The 11892-nt window shown below is 46.1% G+C and overlaps 1 long non-coding RNA gene across 1 annotated transcript; it reads left to right on the plus strand.

The window, feature by feature from the left end:
- The first annotated feature begins 3979 nt into the window (after positions 1–3979).
- Positions 3980–11291, plus strand: LOC144247041 (uncharacterized). The gene is made up of 2 exons (XR_014958003.1): positions 3980–6317; positions 10018–11291. It is a non-coding gene; the product is annotated as an uncharacterized LOC144247041 (long non-coding RNA).
- The last annotated feature ends 601 nt before the right edge of the window (positions 11292–11892 follow it).

Here is an 11892-nt window from a genome sequence, read left to right on the forward strand (position 1 = left end):
CAGCAATTTTTTTTTTCTTGTAGAACAATACTGTTGACTCACTTTTGCAAAAGGACAGGGACCAGCTCAAAATCTGCAGCAGGAAAAGGCACGGGAGCTGCCTAATTACGCCACATTTTTCTTTGCCATGAAGAACTGTGAGCTTTCTCCAAGGAAATGTGGAGTGAATCATTAAGCTCCATCTAAAACCAGAGCCGTGTGTGTGTATTCCAGGGTGTGCAGAAGTTAAATTGCCTTTCAGGCAGATTAAGGACATTAAGGATTATTTCCTTTCACCTGTCAATCCACAGTTACTCACACAAGCTTTGGATGTGCATCCAAGTCTTTCGGAGGTTGTTCTCTGTGATTGAGGATAGACCAAAAAGCCAATATTGTTATTTTTGGGCTCTTTTTAATGTCTACATACAGACAGCTCTCTAGAGTTGCCATAAATATCCTGTTTGCTGTCTTTGTTTCTCTTTCATTTGGCTCCCTTGGTATCAACCAGACTATTCTTCCTAAAATGTTTTACTATGTCCCTGCTTCTCCTTTTGGAGGAGAAAATCGGGGAAACACATTTGCAGGGGGAAAGGGATATTTATCCAGCAGTGAGCAACTTTTAAAAATAGTTAAATCAATTTAGAACAAACTTTCAACAGAGAGCATTCACCTTTGGACAGAGATCAAGAATGGAAACTCTCAGACCAGAAGGAATTCGCGCAGGATGTAATGAGGAATCAAAAAATGTGAGTGGGTCTGGAGGGTGCCAGGACCAAAATAAGGCCAGGTCACCCTGGCTGCCAGGCAAAAAAAGCTGCTTTTTCTCCCTCTCACGCAGCTCACAAATGTCTAACATTTCGCTGAGAGTGTGAAGTGCAAATCCAAGCACCCACAAGGATTAATTTACGTGCCCGAGCGGGGCTCAAAGAGCCCAGCTGAGCCCAGCTCTGTCCCACGTGTGCACAAATCCACAGGCAGCCATTCCAGAGCCTACAGAGCATTTTCTGCCCGTGAAAGGCACGTGTGATGCTGGGCTCATTAGGAGGAGATGTGAAATAGGATCCTCCTTTCTTCCTGCTCAGCTCTGCCTTTCTGCTGAGTGCCACAAAAGCAGTTTGCATTTGTTCACCCTCTGCCCGCAGCACTGGAGCTGAAGTTTATCTCCATCTTTCTTCTGTTTTTTTTTTGCCTTTTCAAATTCTTGGTTCCTCGTTCAGAAGCTGGAAGAGGGAAATTCTCCTAGTGCAGCAAAGCACTTAGGTACTGGAGCAGAGAGTTGTTTGACTTTTTAATAAAGCAGATGTTGCATTTCTGACCTTCTCCCGTGCCCGTTCTCCAGGCTGGCATGTGCAGAGTCCAGGAGCTCCTGCCTGCTGTCACTCACACCTGGGCTGAGAGCCTGGCCTCACCAGGAGGGCTTTGCCTGAGCCTTCCCAACAATCTGGGGAGAAATCCTTCCAGCAGCTCCTCTCACCTCGTAAAAAAGCCTGAGTGCAAATTGCTGGCGCATGTGGGAGACCCTGCAGGTCCTGGGGACACTGAATCTCTTCTGTTCCCCACCAAAACTGCCCTGGGCCCTCAGCAAATTTTCCATGTTGGCAGCAGCACCGTTACCTCCTCGGGTGCTCCCGTCCCTCTCGTGCGTCACTGGGAATTTGCAGGTGGTGACGTGAGGCAGGAGGATCAGTCCCAGTTTCTTGTTCCTATCCATCATTTTTGGTGGGCACTCGGCCCCCCTGATCATCCAGCACGTGGATTTTAGGGCCATCCTCAGCACCAGGGGGGTGACACAGGGATCTGCACGTGGTGGTTACACCAATCCAGCCATTGTAGGTACTCTGGGCAACTCTGCCAAAAACTGGGCAACTGAAACCTGGAGAGAGACTTTAGACAAGTCCATGTACAGATAAGAATGTTGGTATCAGTTTCAAAATGTGAAGAGGGCAGATCTTGATTAAATATCATGAAGAAACTCTTCCCTGTGAGGTCCTGGCACAGGTGCCCAGAGCAGCTGTGGCTGCCTCTGGATCCCTGGAATGTCCAAGGCCAGGTTAGACAGGGCTTGGAGCACCCTGGGACAGTGGAAGGTCCATGGCAGAAACATGGTGATCTTTTTAAGGTGCCTTCCCTCCCAAACCATTCCAGGATCCACGACTTTATGATCTGAGGAATTGTCACAGTACAGGAACAGACAGCGAGGAAAGAAAGGCACGACAGAGTCATGGCCATGTCAGATGTTTGTGCTCCTCAAGGATAGACAGCACCTGCCTCCCTGGAGGAAAATCCAAGGGAATTGTAGATGCCTTTGTAGCCTTGTCTGCCTTATTAGGTTAAAGGACTCCTGGTTTGGCCTTTGCCTGAGGGTATCCAGTTGCCCTTGCCCAGCAGGAGCTGAGGTATGCTGAATTAAGATGATGTATTCCGTGGACAGGTGCAAAATGGAGTCATTTCTTCAGCCAGGATGGGAATAAAGGAGGTGATTAGAAAGTTCATCCTATGCTACAGAAAACCACAGCACTGTATATCAGGTATTTAACATATTTATTATTATATACATCTTGTAAGTTCAGTGTCAGCTCTTGCCTGTGGGTGGTAGGAGATGCTGGGTCTCCTTGAGGGTGAGGACTTCTGTTCTTTGGGATATTTGGATTTTTCTGAAGAGTCTGTGGCTCTTGGGAAGGACCTTGCTGCTGCAGGGGGGCTCAGATGCCCAAATAGGACCATTTCTGGCAGCTAAATTCACTGGATGGCTTGGTCCTTCTCAGAGAGACATGTCCCCATGTCACTGACCCTTCAACCCACGTTGCAGTAGAGGAATTTGCTCACTGCAGTCCCCACAAGGAAGCCTGACAGAGGCTCATCATCATCTCTCCATGGCATTTATGAGGGAAATCTGCCACCCTGGATATTTCACCCCGCCAGTGCCACCCTCCCTGACAGACCAAGGGCATCCACGAGCCAAACAGCAAAACTTTTGAGTTGTCAGCATGGCTGTGGTGGCTCACAGGGAAATCTGGGCAGACTGTGGCGTGTTTACACATTGTCCCTGAGTGACAATCCCTCTCAGTGTCCCCCCAAAGCCATTAACACTCTGAGGAGTCAGCAGATGAACTGGAGTGGTTAAACTCATTAACACCAGGTTAACTCCCATTGTGAAGCTCCTGGCTCGACTTCAGAGGGCAATAAAACACCAAGAGCAACATGATGACTGTTATGATCAGGAAATTTGGGACATGTGTCATTAGAGGGAACAAACAGGGCAGCAGAGGTGTCTGGCAGCAGCGCTGCTGAGTGTTCATTGCCATTCACTCCCCCTCCATGTTCCTCTAATGCCCTTTATCAGCTTCCTCCTCCGTTGGGTGCAAACAAAGTCTGGCCCTTACCTGAGGGTCAGAGAGATGAGAGACAGTGTTAGACAGGATATTCCCAGCATTTTCAATGCTTCCTTTTTGGTGGGTTATGATTGTCTGACTGACACGGCCAAGCGAAAGTGCTGCGGGTTCCCGCGGGACCCGTGCGGCTGTAAAGTTCACAAACATAATAATAACAAAGCCATAAATTCTGACCTGTGGTACAGTCCCAGCCGAATAACAGCTCCCCAGCTGTGGAATATGTGCCCTTGTTGTGTGAAAGTGGCAGACCCGGGGGTAAAGTTCACCTCGTATTTGTCAGGTTGTGTAGAGCCAGGCCCGTTTAATGACCGAAATGCAGCCAAAAGCCCCAGCAGCAGGACAGATGCCCAACTGTGTTTTGAGCCTGTTATGATCCACTGAATATTTTGTGAGCAGAGAAAGCTTAAAAAAATACACTATGAGGGACAGATAACAGAGGCAGGGTGAAAAGTGGTGGTGATCCCATTGCAAGGGATGAGTTTATCCCCCTACACAACAGCCAGGATTTTTGTGTCAGCTGAGCTTTATTCAGTGCCTCAGTGCCATCAGGCCATGATTTTTGTATCAGCAGAGCTTTACCCAGTGCCTCAGTGCCATCAGGCCATGAGGACTGGATGCAGCCCAGGAGCAGGGATGAAATAACCCATGGCTGTTTCTTCTTTCTCCAGTGATTTCTTCCCAGCCAAAACTCTGCAACTCCAAAGCCTGAAACACATTAGGAAAGCTCCAAAGCTTCCAAAAAGGTGGGGAAGTGCACTGGGTGAATATTAGGGAAGAGTGACAGAGCCATGAGCTAATTCAGATCCTTTCCAACAGAAGAGAAAGAGTTGGACAGGTGGAAAACCCCCAAGTACCCCATGCCTGCCTTTGGGAGATGCTGGGATGGGCTGGCAGCAGGGAGATGCTCATAGGAGGAGTTGGGGAGAAAACTTGGTTGGGTCTGCCATCATCAGGAGGGGATTTTCTGGGGAAAAAGGACTTGAGAGATGACTTCTCCATCTCCCCCATCACCCCTGCCAGACTGGGATCGCGTCCACCTCAAGCCTCAGTGACAAGCAGGAGCGGGCTGTGCGCCATCCGGAGAAGGAAGGACGAGATGATTTGTTTTTGTGTGTGTTTTTCTTTCCATGCCTGCTCCTTGGAAGGAAACATGTCTGCTTTTAGAGAACAATGCTGCCCAGGGCCGTGGGAGTGAGGGACGGGGCTGTGCGAATCCCAGCCCGCAGCCCGTTCCCAGGCCGGCCTTGGCCGGGCTCAGCCCTGCACCAGCCCCTTCCAGAGGGTTCAATCCTAAACGAGGAGGGCTGGGGGCAGTTGGGAAGTGCAGCCTCTATGGGGATGCAGCACTTGCTGTCCCTGAGCTGCTGTAGCAGGGGTGCTCTGGGGCTTCTTGAGCACTCCCCAAATCCCCAGCCTGCACCCCATAACCTGCACTGTTACCTTAACTTCTTCCTCTGCTTCTTGCCCCAAAATACTTTCCTTGGACTTTTCTTAGAGCTGTCTCTTCTCCTCCACCCATTTCCCAATGGATTGATGAGGACAATAAAATGGGGACAGGACAGCCACCAATCCAGTAGGACAATCCACCAATTCCATCTCTCTGGAACCAAGTGCAGTTATGTCAAATCTCCTCATCCTGAGACAGCAAAACTCCCTTCAAAGTTGTGAGATTCCTACCACACATTCCACACGTCTATTAATCACCCCGAGATTTGGAAGCACAGAGGACTCCATGGGCTGTGGGATGAAGCTCTACCAGCCAGGCCATGTTTTGTCTTGATGTTCTCCACACACCAAATTTTGAGGTGAATTTTGGGCTGCAAGCTGCTAACTCCACTTGGAATGGGGTTTTGGGGTATCTCAGGGCTGCTAAGCAGCATTTTATGGATTCCCAGCCAGCTCTCTCCAGCCTGACTAAAAGCACTTGGCATCAATTAGGGAATGGCCAGAAAGGCTGTCATTTCCATCTGCGCCTGAGCAGCACAGGAGGTGCTACAGAGGAGTCAAATACTGTGGATTTGGATTTCTTGGGGTGAAGGGGATTGACAAGAGGTGCAAAGATACCTTTGGGAGGGTTTAGAGCTCCCAAATCTCCAGACAAGTACTGAGTTGAGAAAATACATCCCAACAGCAGGGATTAGCCAGGCATTTTCCTTATTTTACAATATTTTTTGTCACCTCGTAGCTCCCCTGTCACTGCAGCCCCTTGAACCCGGCCGTGCCCAGGGGTCGGGAAGGTTTTGGAGGGAGGTTTTCCTTTCTCCCAGCGAAACAAAACCCTTCTGGGGTCCTTCCTGGTGATCCTTACGGTCTGCAGATCACCTTTAAGAGAAACCCTTGCCCTGGCACTTGAGGGAAGGCTTGAACAAGGCTCCTTAACACAGCCCTGTGTCCTGCAGGCACTTCTCCCGCCCGGCCGGGCTGTCCCGGGGCTGAATGGGACCTTAGTTCCAAGGATAAACACATCCATCACAAAGCTGCTTGGCCCACATCCCCTCCATGAAACCCCTTTTGAGGACTCTCTGCCCAGAGCCTGCATCCCTGCTCCACTTTCCACTCCCCAACCTGCTTTTTCCAACACCCCCCCAAGCAAAATCCTGCATTTTCCAAGAGTGGAAGAGGCGCAGGAAAACAAGGGCCACTTTAACCCCTGTTTTAAAGCTGGAGCTCCCTCCTAGTTTGGTATATTTAGTTTGGGCACAGTTGTGAAACAAAAGATAAAAAGGAGCCAAGTCGTTGGGGCAGGGGGAGGGAAGAAAGTTGGTTTGATTTCGAGAGCCTTGGAAGATCATTAAAATTTCATAACAGGCAGGGGAAAAAAAAAAAAAAAAAGGTTGTTTGCTCCTAAGGTCTCTGGTGTTTAAAGAGCTCAAGACAAAACTGCCGAGCAGAATATTCCAGTTTATCCCGTGGAATAGGAAGGAATGGCCCCAGTCGTAATTACAAGTAAGTAGAGCAGCGAGAGAGGGGAAAAAGCTCAGGAAATCTGATGTCTAAGAAGTATTTTTTGCCAGGGTTTAATCAGTTTGCCCGGTTGTTTGTTTGTGGTGATTTTTCTGACCTGCCTCAGTGAAATGTTGGATATTTTGACAGTAAAACGGGCAGGACTGGGGGGATTTTGGCTTCTGGAATCTGGGGGCGAAGGAAAGCGAAGCAGGGAGCAGGAGGGAAACGTGAAGCGTGGTTTGTGAGTTTACAAAGCTGGGTTCAGGGGATGGGGTTTCACCAGTGGTCTCGCTGCTCTACTGATTTTGGAGTTTTTATCCGCTGAACAAGCAACAGGAGAGAGATTTTTACAAAAGCAGGGAAATGATATCTCATTAATATTCCTACCTAGCAGAAAAAGAAGGGAATAATAACATTTAGTGGTTCTAAAGCAGCGGGGAGATGATGATGAATGTTAGGCTGTACGTGAAAACTATACAAGGCTGTATAGATTTCACAAAAAGAAATCCGTGCTATTTCTGTTCTTGGGCTTCACTCTTTAAAAATACATTACCACTGAAATGGAGTTTTAGAAGGGAATAACAACACCGGCAAAATATTTCTTTGAAGCGCAGAACTCCTGATCTGAAAAACAAAATGGGTCGTAAATCACAGAACACATTGAGAGCTACAAGATATATGTAAATGTAACATTATAAAATATTCTTCTCAGGATGAAATAGTATTTAAAACCAGAATTTTATAGTGATCCAAACACTAGTAAAGGGATTATGTTCCCGTCAAGGCTGTAGATATCAGTTCCATTCTAAAATAACAGTACAGTACTTCAAAAAATCATTAATAGTGATTAGATATTTGTATATATGACATCAGACTTATTCATGAAAAGGAGAAACGTTTAGCTCTATATTTATATTTTAATATTAACTTACTTTTAGCTGTCTGCAATTTGTAAAACATTGCTGTGTTTAATGGCATAGTTTTTGCAGTAAAAGATATGTATCTTACTTTTTTATTTTGTTTTACCAAAAAAACCCCAAACCCTATAAAAAATAATCTTCTTATAATTTCCTGTAGCTAAAATGATTGTTAAATAACCTTCAAGCTAAACACAAAGAAAATACATTTAATTATTTGCTGAAATATATAATATTTTCTGTTTTTTTAATGAGTAGAGCTTATTATCCTTCCTCTTTTTATACCTAATCCATAAACGTTGTGCCCATAAGAGCAGCTTTGTAATCAGAGGAGTTTTTTTAAAGGAATATTGTTAAATTCAAAGTTAAATCTTATTATATCTTATGAGATAAAATCATTACCTACAGTAAATATTGTTCCTCTGATTCGAAATGTTCATCCCACAAGGAGAATTAATTATTCTACCAGGATACTATTTTCTCCTTATTTTTCTATTTCCAGGGAAAAAAAATCAGCTTCCCCGCTTTTCGGTTTTTACACAAGTGCACAAATAAAACACGGAGATTATTTCTGAGGATTGTTCATTTGCAAACTCCCATCATTTTTTAAGGAGTTTCCCAGAGAGGAGCCTGATCCAAGCCATGTTGGAGTTAATGAGTCATTTCTATCTGCTGTAAAGGGATTTGGAGCTGAGCTCTGGACTCCTTACAAGCTGGAGGCTGAACTTTCATAAGAACATGCATTTTATCATCTTGCAAAATCAGGAATCATGGAATAATTTAGCCTGTAGTTGGAGAGTGCAGTTTGGTCTGATAATGATATTTTCCTCCGTGTACTTTGGATTTATCAGTGGTTTGTGGCTAACACAGACGCGTCAGCTGATTTCTCGCCCTCGTGTTAATAACACTGTGCTTTGGTATTGTGTTTGTGTAGAAAAACAACACATTTTAAACCTCTGATTTGGTTATTTTTTGAAAATAGACAAAGATATTATTTACAAAAGAGCCCATTCCACAGTTTGATCATTATCAGAATAGCCTGAAATCTCACCAGCTCTACTAGAAAACGGAGAAGTCTGAGGGGTCACAGGAATTCTGGAGTCAGTGGAGGCTCAAATGCTTTTTGCCTCCTTTTCTCTCCTTTATTCCTTGCCGTGGGCTTCCTACAAAGGCTCCATTGGGAGCAGGGTCTGGAAAGGGTCGGCTCAGTGGAAGCACGGGCTGGAACAAGGCGATGTTGTCCCACCAGCTTTGCTCAACCCTTCCAACCCAACCTGGCTCTCCATGTCCTTCCATGATGCAAATGAGGCTGTTCCTGCTGGGAACGTGGCATTCCTGGGAACGTTCCCTCCTGGGAGCCAGGGCTGCAAGTCCTCCTGATTTAAGAGCTCCTATTGATGCTGCTATTCTGACTTTGCAGGCATTCACAGCCTCGGCCTTTCCCTTATTTCTCTGCAGAAAGAAGTGAAATAGGAAGGCTCCCAGCTAGACGAGTTTGTAGGAATAATTGGAGCGTGGGCTTGTAAAAGGAACCTCCTTCAGGTCACTTTTTGCTTTAAAAATGCAACTCTTCTTTAAATTCCACCCACCCCCCCCAAAAAAAAAAAAATAAATAAATAAAATACCCCTAAAAAAGCCCCACCAACTACCAGAACACCAAAACCAAACAACCAAACAAAAAACTCCCACAGAATTAGTGATGCAGCTATTTGCAGATAATGCCATTTAAGAGGCCAGAAGTCTTCTGGGATTTTTCAGTCTGGACAGATGGGGGTACAGGGAGGGTCTCATCCCCTTGGGCCAGGGGAGCTGGCACTGAAGGACTCCTCCCCTGATCCATGGCACAAAACATTCCAAGTTATATGAATCCCCCCCAAAAAAAATTTAAGCATCAAGCTTGCCTGGGAGGAGTGAAAATCTGGATTCTACTTAATTTCTGCTCTTTCAGTGCAGGAGAAATTCACAGAGTCCAGTGCAAAGAGTGCAAAAGAGCCCAGAAGTGCCAGGGGCAAAATGCGATGGATGATTTCCAATACCACTGACGTCCCAATCTACTCCCACCCCTGGACAGAAATCTTGGCTGCCTCAGGGATGCAGTTTGCAACCTCTCTGCTCCAACAGTTGTAAATAAAGGCCTTTTTATCTCTGGGGTTTCATGTTCAGAAAAAAGTTATCTGTGGCCATAAAAAGCACATCTGTCACTCTGCTGAGGGCAGAGCAGCCAAGGGTTCAGAATGGCATGGAAATGCTTCCAGCAGGCTTGGAGCCACAGCTATGCCCTCTTTCTTCCCCTTTTCCATACACTTGATCCTGACCCAGACAGTTGCTGCTCTTTCTGGAGGGTGGCAACTCAGAAAATGCCAAATATCTGTGGTTTTTTTGGGCTTAAAAAAACTGTTCACTGGTGAGCAGAAAGATTTTTTGTTACAATATGTGCCCAAACCCTTAAACTCACAGAAACTGCCCTCAGCACTGGTGCTGTTACCACAGCTCCAGCACCCCTGGAGAGGATGAAGCTCCTTATCCTGAGGTCTGCCTGAGCACAGCTCTGTCTGCAGCAGGGGCAGGACAGGGATGGGAATGGGGCAGATAAATGAGCTTGTCATATGTTGGGGAGCAGCTGTAAAACCCAGTGTGCCAAACTCAGCAGAGAGGCAGCTGCCCTTCCCTAGTCCCAGTGAAGTCTCTTCCTCCTGCCAGTTTGCTGAAAGGATTTCCATTGTGTGGTACTTAGCACATCTGGGAATTTATTGCGAGCTGATGCTTTCTGTTTTCTGTCCCAGTGACACCGACAGAAGATGCGGAAGGACAATCCGTGCCAGATCTCTGCTCCACGCTGCATCCAAATGTGGTAAAACCCTGGAAAGCTCTGACGTAGGAGAGCCCTGCTTGTCCTGGTCTGATCCTGAATGACACTGACACCCACTGACTTCTCCCTGGAACAGATGCTGCTTAGGAAAAACACCCAGATCTGGATAAACGATAGGAAAAAAAAAAAAAAAAAGGTTTATTTCCAAAACACAGCCTTTAAATGCAGGTCACTGGCATGTGTGGTAGGCATGGAACACAACATTGACCAAATTCCTCAAGTCCTGGCTTTATTACCCTGCTGGATATGGAGAAAGGGAAAGAATAAAGCCTTCCCAGGCAGGAATGAAGCTCAAATCTCAGCTTCTCAGACTCCATAAAGGAGCACGGAGGCATGGTGCATGGCAGAGAGATCTTCCCTGGTAATATCCACATGTCCCTGCCTTTTCCACCCAGCAGTTGCCCCAGGAAATGGCTGATGGCTGGGTTGTGTTAGAGCAGAAAATAGGGATTTTTCAGCTGGACAATGAGCTGTGGCCATAGGGCATCTGCATCCCAATGCCTTTCCCTGCCCTTTACCTCAGCTGGCCTTTGCAATAGGCTGCAGTGAAATCGTGTTCCCAATGGCAGGAACTCAAAATAACTCATGCTGTGCCCCAAACTGTGAGCAAAGAGGATCTGATCCTGCCCAAACACAGATCTGCTTGCTTCAGAGGGGGCAATGTCTACACAGTAATCAACATCTAATTCCCTTTTCCAGCCCGAATATTCCCTTGTGTGCTCAGCCACATTTTCTGCTCATCCAGAAAATCTGTTGGGTGAACGTGGGGACGTGAGGAATGCTCCCAGGGAATGCCTGGATCCCAGGGGTCATCCCAAGAGCTACAAGCCCTCACAACCCCAGAACCAAGGTTTGTCTCCTGGCTCGTTTCATTCATGATCATCAAGCTTGGCAGGGCTACTAAAAATTCAGTATTCTGTGCTTTCCACACTTTCTGAATTAAACTTTTCTCCCATGTAAGTGAGCAAAGAAACACCCTTCTTGCCTCAAGGATGGGGAAACAGGAACAAATAACCAAATTACAGCCTCAAAGTGCAATTTAGAACTCCCAGGAGACACAAGATCTCCCTCTTGCCAGCCATCCCTTTGCTGTCTTCACCAGCTCAAAATGACCAGCTGGGCAGAATGAAATTCCTTCCATTCTCAGATACTGCGATAAAAATTTAATAAATAATCAAATTAAACCCGGATGTTGCTTGTATTTATTTTTTTTCCCCCTTAGGTCAACATCTGTAGCTTCTCGTGCTGTTATTTGTGAAACAGCTTTATTAACCTATTACGAAAGCAGGCATTTGTTATGCAGCAAATTGAAGTTTCACAGTCAGTGGATGTTTTGTGGCCTGGGAAAAAGTAAACATCAACTGGAAAAGTCACTTGTGCCTATTCTTGTTTTTGCCCAATAAGAATTAATATCAGATGTGTAAATGGTGGAATTCCTTGAAGGAAATGCATCTCCTTTGTTAAGGGACTGTTAGCTGGAAGCTCCAGAGCCTCAGATGATGTAACAGCCAGACGTCTGCAGACTTTTAGAACAATTGTCATTTATTTCCAGGAATAAGAGGAAATTTCTTTCTACTTCTCTTCCCACATCACTCATCCTAGCAGGGAAAGATGCTTTCCAAGGCATTTCAGCAGTCACTAATGGCATAGTTCTGTATGGGTCACTCCACTTGACAGATGGATTAGGATCCAGTGTCAAACTGAGGAAAAACGGAGAAGAAATCTTCATTTGAGGATGGAGACAGACTGATGAGTCCACCCTGCTGATAATACTAAACTATTCAGGGGC

The sequence above is a fragment of the Lonchura striata genome, chromosome 11 (assembly GCF_050655825.1).
Source record: "Lonchura striata isolate lonStrDom1 chromosome 11, ASM5065582v1, whole genome shotgun sequence".
In the NCBI taxonomy this organism is placed as follows: Eukaryota; Metazoa; Chordata; class Aves; order Passeriformes; family Estrildidae; genus Lonchura; species Lonchura striata.